Below are 6,113 nucleotides of genomic sequence, written 5' to 3'. Positions count from 1 at the left end.
GTCTCCTCTTCGGAGAAGACAACATCAAGCACCTCGACTATGAGGACATCATCAACATCGCTCTCAAAGACAACCAGTTCGATCCCACTGCCTTAATCTCTGATGCTGACCTAGAGAAAGATACCTAAGGCTGGAGAAAGACTGTAAAGTGGACCGATTGTCAAGGCCGCATTCTCAAGATTACAACTGGGGAAGGCCCCATGTTCAAAGAGGGAAGTGAAGACGAGGCTGAGTCTGTGTCCAAGTCTGATGACAAGTCTAAGTCAGACTCTGTCTTAGCTCCCAACACTTCTGATGTCCCAGTCAAAGTCCCTTTTCCACTATTTTATCATAAACTTGTGGCTGCCATAGAGGCTAAGTCAACTAGGGTCACCCCCACTTCCGCGGAAGGTAGCAACCTGGAGCTTGTTCCAGGAGCCACATCCTCTACTGTGTCGCCTCTGGCTGCCTATGAGATATTTGTCCTATCTGAGCTTTTCGCTCAGGTCGACTTAATGAACGCTAAGTTTGCTTACGAGTCATCTCAATTTAACTGCAATGCAATTCTGAATGAATATGAGGAATTTGACTTGAGTGACTACCCACCTCACCTACCCAAAGAACTTGACAAGCGAGAGCATAGGACACCCATCATTGAGGAGACCGAACCCATCAACGTAGGGACCGACAATACACCTCAAGAACTTAGGATAGGGACCACCCTTGACTCCTCGGAAAGACAGCAGTTCATCGACCTCTTGCACGAATACAAGGACGTATTCGCATGGTCCTACAAAGACATGCCTGGTATCGACAGAGAGATTTCACAACACGGGATACCCATCAAACCCGGAGCTAAACCCGTGAAACAAAAGTTGCACCGTATCCGCCCTGAATGGGCCCTGCAAATCAAGGAGGAGGTAGATAAACAATTCAAAGCCGGATTCATCAAAGTGTCCGAATACTCTAACTGGGTGGCCGACATAGTCCCCGTGCTCAAGAAAGACTGGAGAATTCGGGTTTGCGTCGACTTTAGAGACCTGAACAAAGCAAGTCCAAAGGACGACTTCCCTCTACCACATGTTGACATCTTGGTGGATAACACCGCTGAGCACGCCCTTTTATCATTTATGGACGGGTATGCTGGGTACAACCAGATCAAAATGGCTGAGGAGGACATGCACAAAATTGCATTCACTACGCAGTGGGGTACATATAGCTACACTATTTTTGCCTTTCGGCCTAATCAATTCCGGAGCAACCTATCAAAGAACCACCACCACTCTCCTACACGACATGATGCACAAGGAAGTGAAGGTATATGTCGATGACATGATCGTCAAATCAAAAGAGCAGAACAACCACATCAGCGCCCTTCGAAAATTCTTCGCTCTTCTTCAAAAATACAACATGAGACTAAATCCTCAGAACTGTGCATTCGGGGTCACCTCCGAAAAACTCTTTGGACACGTCGTCAGTAAAAGGGGCATCGAAATCAATCCTACCAAAATCAAAGCTCTCCAACAAATGCCTCGGCCTAAGAACGAGAAGGAGATTCGGGGATTTCTCGGTCAAGTCCAATACATCAGTCGCTTCATAGCCAAGCTCACTATGATTGTCAAAAGGCCTTCGACAGGATAAAGGAAATCCTATCCAATCCTTCTATCCTCATGCCACCTCAGCAGGGAATTCCCTTATCCCTATATCTAACTGTCACTGACACAGCCATGGGAGCAATGCTAGCACAAAAAGTCGACGATGAAGAACGAGCCATCTACTACATCAGCAAAAAGTTCATCAAATACGAAACGAGATACACCCAACTGAAAAAGACATGCCTTGCCCTGGTTTGGTCAACAAAGAAGCTGTGGCATTACATGCTCAGCTACACTGTTCACATCTTCGAAACGCCCGTGCTAAAAGGAAGGCTGTCTAGGTGGACACTCATGCTATCCGAATTTGACCTCAAATTCGTACCCCTCAATGTTATTAAGGGAAGGGCAGTCGTCGATTTCCTAGTAGAAATTCGTACCCGACGACATGACAGCGATACCCCTATGTGTCGAGAGAAGGAGCGAGCCAACTCACATCTGCGCCATCAACAACGACGAGGGAAACCATGTCGAACCTTGGTACCAAACCATCCTCAACTACAAAACCAAAAATGAATTCCCTCCCAACTCTTATACAAGAGGACAAAGGGCCATCCGTTTACTTGCATCACAATTCGTGATAAGTATGAACAACTATGCAAAAGAACACCCCAAGGGATGCTTGTCCTTTACATTGATCAGTCATGGGAGAGGTCCACGACGGAAAATGCGGCCCTCAAATCATGCGGTTGGGCTAATACTGAACCACTATGGAAGCCGACTGTAGAAACTATGTCAAACATTGCCATAATTTCCAAATCTTCGGCAACATACAACACATACCACTATCCCTTTTATACACCATGACATCACCCTGGCCTTTCTCGACCTGGGGCATCGACATCATCGGAGAAGTCAACCCGATTGGCACCAAAGGGCACTGCATTGTCCTCGTCGCAATCGACTACTTCACCAAATGGGTGGAAGCACAATCATATGCAGTCTAAACCGCCAAACAAGTGGCCAAGTTCAACCAAGACAACATCATCTGCAGATATGGGGTAGCCCATGAAATCATCAGCGACCAAGGCTCCCACTTCCGGGCGGAAACATAAGCGTTGCTGGACAAATACAAAATCAAATGACATCGATCATCCCCCTATCATCCCCAAACCAACGGAGCGGTAGAGGCAGCAAACAAAAATCTTCTCACCATCATCAAAAAAATGCAAGACCATTACCGTGATTGGCCGAGCAAACTCCCATTCGTACTCTAGGGATACCAAACCTCCATTCGAACACCAACAGGAGCAACGCCCTTCTACCTAGCATACGGTATGGAGGCAGTTCAACCAGTAGAGTTGGAAGCCCCATCTCTAGGCATCCTACTAGAAAGTCAAGTTCTTGAGGCGGAATGGACCCGTCGAAGGTTCGAACAACTCATGCTCCTTGACGAACGGCGACTCAATGCCTTGCACAACGTCGAGCTATACCAGCGACGTATATAACGGGCATTCAACAAAAAATCAAACCCAAAAACATCAAAGAAGGGGACTTGGTCCTCAAGTCGGTTCGAGCACCATTACCCGTCGATCCGAGGGGGAAATTCAAACCCAATTGGGTCGGGCCGTACCTGGTTAAGAGAATACTTTCGGGGGGCGCAGTGAGACTGAGGGACCTAGACGGGGAGGATTTCATAAACCCGATTAACCTAGACCAACTCAAGAAATACTACTCTTGAACCTTAGCAACCAACAGACCTTATCCTAGTTCCACAACTAGTGACCACAATCTCCCTTTCAAGTCAATTGCTCAAAACATTCTGATTTGAAATTGCATGTTTCATCGAGTCTAAGTTACGGCACCTTGCCATGTTTCAAACAGCCTTTGATCTGTCAAAGACAACATCCATTTACACTCAAAACAAAACACCTGAACTACGAGCATGGTTTGATTTCACCTCTTCAAGTGGATACGTAGGCAGTCCTTTCTTACACAGAAGGATACAACCACAACACCCAAACAAAATTAACAAAACATTCGAACTACGAGCGTGGTTTTATTTCGCCTCTTCAGGTGAATACGTAGGCAGTCATTTCTTACACAAGAAGGATACAACCATCCCCAAACAAAAAAAAAACAATCACCTATACAAATTCCAAAAAAAGGGGGAAGCATTCCCTTTTTCCACAAATAAAGAAGCCTTTCTCCCTTCCCACAAAAATCTCATTCACAGGTGCAATGTTTAGGATAATTCGAACCGAATTGCCTCTACAAGATGGATGGAAGAAACAACAAGCATTCACAACTTCTTTTAACACAAACAATCCTCTTATTTAATTAATAATGAGAAGGATTACAAACTTGACAACTAATAAAGCTAAGAAAGTCCACAACTTGCCAAGCTAGAATGTCGACTAAGACATATCACATTAATAAAAATAGCACAAAAATGCACAATACATAGCTAGTACAACATAATAAAAACACACAAACACTATTACAACATAATAGTAAAATGGGTAATGGAGGTCTTCATTCTTCCATTCTACCCTCGCCTTTTCTCTTGGGGTACATCTTCCCCTTGTTCTTCTTGTTAACTTGCCTAGCATGGACTTCCGCTTCGGAACGGATCCTTAACAACTCTATGGCGGCAACGACATCTGGTCTCTTGTAAGACCCCATACTCGGTCCTAGTGATGTGACCATAATTAGAGCATATTTAGTCCCCGAATTAGCCTTGTTCCCATGCTTTTTAGTGCATATTTGGGTCATTTATTGTCTTTAGTCCTTTGTTTTGCATATTCTTTGAGGTTTTGTGTCCTTGGTAGGAAAGGAGTGCAAACCTTGCATTTTCATGGCAAAATGAAGCTAAATTGATTGAATTCAATGACCAAGCATCAAAGAGAAAACAATATTAGAAGGCCTTTGTACATAGTATAGTAGATGGGCAATGATGATAAAATATCTTTGCATCCCCGAGGAAATCCTCAAGGATTTTATGAAGAAAAAGGAAGAAAAGAAGAAAGAAAGAAGCTGTAAGACAATCCGAGCGGATTGTCCACAAGACGCCCGTCCAGCACCCACAATCCGAGCGTCTTCCCCCTGTGGACGCCCGTCCAAAACACGCCCAATCCGCCCGTCTTCCCCATCTGGACGCCCGTCCAGAATCACCCAAATTCGCCCGTCCCGTGCCCTGGACGCCCGGATTCTCTAACAGCTATTTTGTCTTCTACAAGCTTCAAGGAAGGATGCGCATATTTTTCTAAGACCGGCAAAAAGGAGATCGGAGTCTCCCTAGAGACCGGCGATTCCACAAGGACTTAATCGTCATTTAAGCCCTTAGTAAACCCTAATTTATGCAACTAATCCCCCACTATAAATACCCCATTAGTCTAATTAGATTAGCATGTTCTTCTTAGCAATTTCTAGTGTAGTTAATATCAATCAAATCTCTCTTTAATCTTGTAATCAACATTTAATCAAGTTTTAATAAAAGTTTCATTTCCTTAATCTCTCTCTTATTCATCCTTTATTTTGGGTAATTGAAGATTATTTGGGTTATTATTGGGAGATTGACAACCTTCCAATCTATCATCAAGTACTTCTATTATTCATTGCTTTATTATTGGAATCATTAGTAGGTATAATTCTCTTAATCCTTTTTTTAGTTATTGTTAATCACTTTCATTTATTCATCATGTTTTACTTTGTTGGTATGATTGACAACCTTGCTAGCATGTTCAACATGATAATGAGTGAGTAGTTTCCTTAGCTAGGGTTAATGGGTAATTAGGGGAAACCAACATGGGGGATGATTCATGCTTAAATTAATATGTTTTCATAGGTTAGTTGCTTGCTTGTTGTGATCTCAACTTATGCACATGTTATGTTTGATGAAATGCGAGCCTATGAATCCTTGAATTTTTTACCCATCACCTATCTTTTCAATGAGACTTGTAAGACATAAACCAACTCGATTCTCATTAGACCATGCATATAGTTGAGTAGGGAATATTAAGTCGACTTGTAGGTGTTATACAATCTAATCGATTCGGCTCCGGGACCCAAACTTTCCTAGGATTGTAAGATATATACCAACTTGATCCATCAAAACAATAATTGCTTGCTTATAATTTGAGAATATGTTTGTATGATCAATTCCCATGAATCCCCTATGACCCCATGACACCCTAGTGCCTTTTATCAACTGTTTACATCCCTTTTAATTCATCTTGCTTGTTTACTTTCATTGCTATTTAGTTTAGTGATATTCTACTTCAAACCCTAATTTGTGACACCCTTAGACACCACTAGTTGCAATAGAAAATCTCATCTCAATTCCCGTCCCTTGGGATCCGACCTTTACTTGCCTCTTTACTAATTGTAGAGTTGTTTGTGAAGTTATAAATTGTGTTTTGGTCTAGGTGCTCCTAACAACAAGTACCGAAAACTAAACCTCCTCGAGAGTCCGACCACCTAGCCGATCCCATAGATGGCCCACCATCTCTTTGGGACCCAAGCTCCTCCTCTTTGGCGGCC

The sequence above is a fragment of the Silene latifolia genome, chromosome X (genome assembly GCF_048544455.1).
Source record: "Silene latifolia isolate original U9 population chromosome X, ASM4854445v1, whole genome shotgun sequence".
NCBI lineage: Eukaryota > Viridiplantae > Streptophyta > Magnoliopsida > Caryophyllales > Caryophyllaceae > Silene > Silene latifolia.
The sequence above is the reverse complement of the archived record's forward strand: the minus strand, read 5'-3'. Positions refer to the sequence as shown.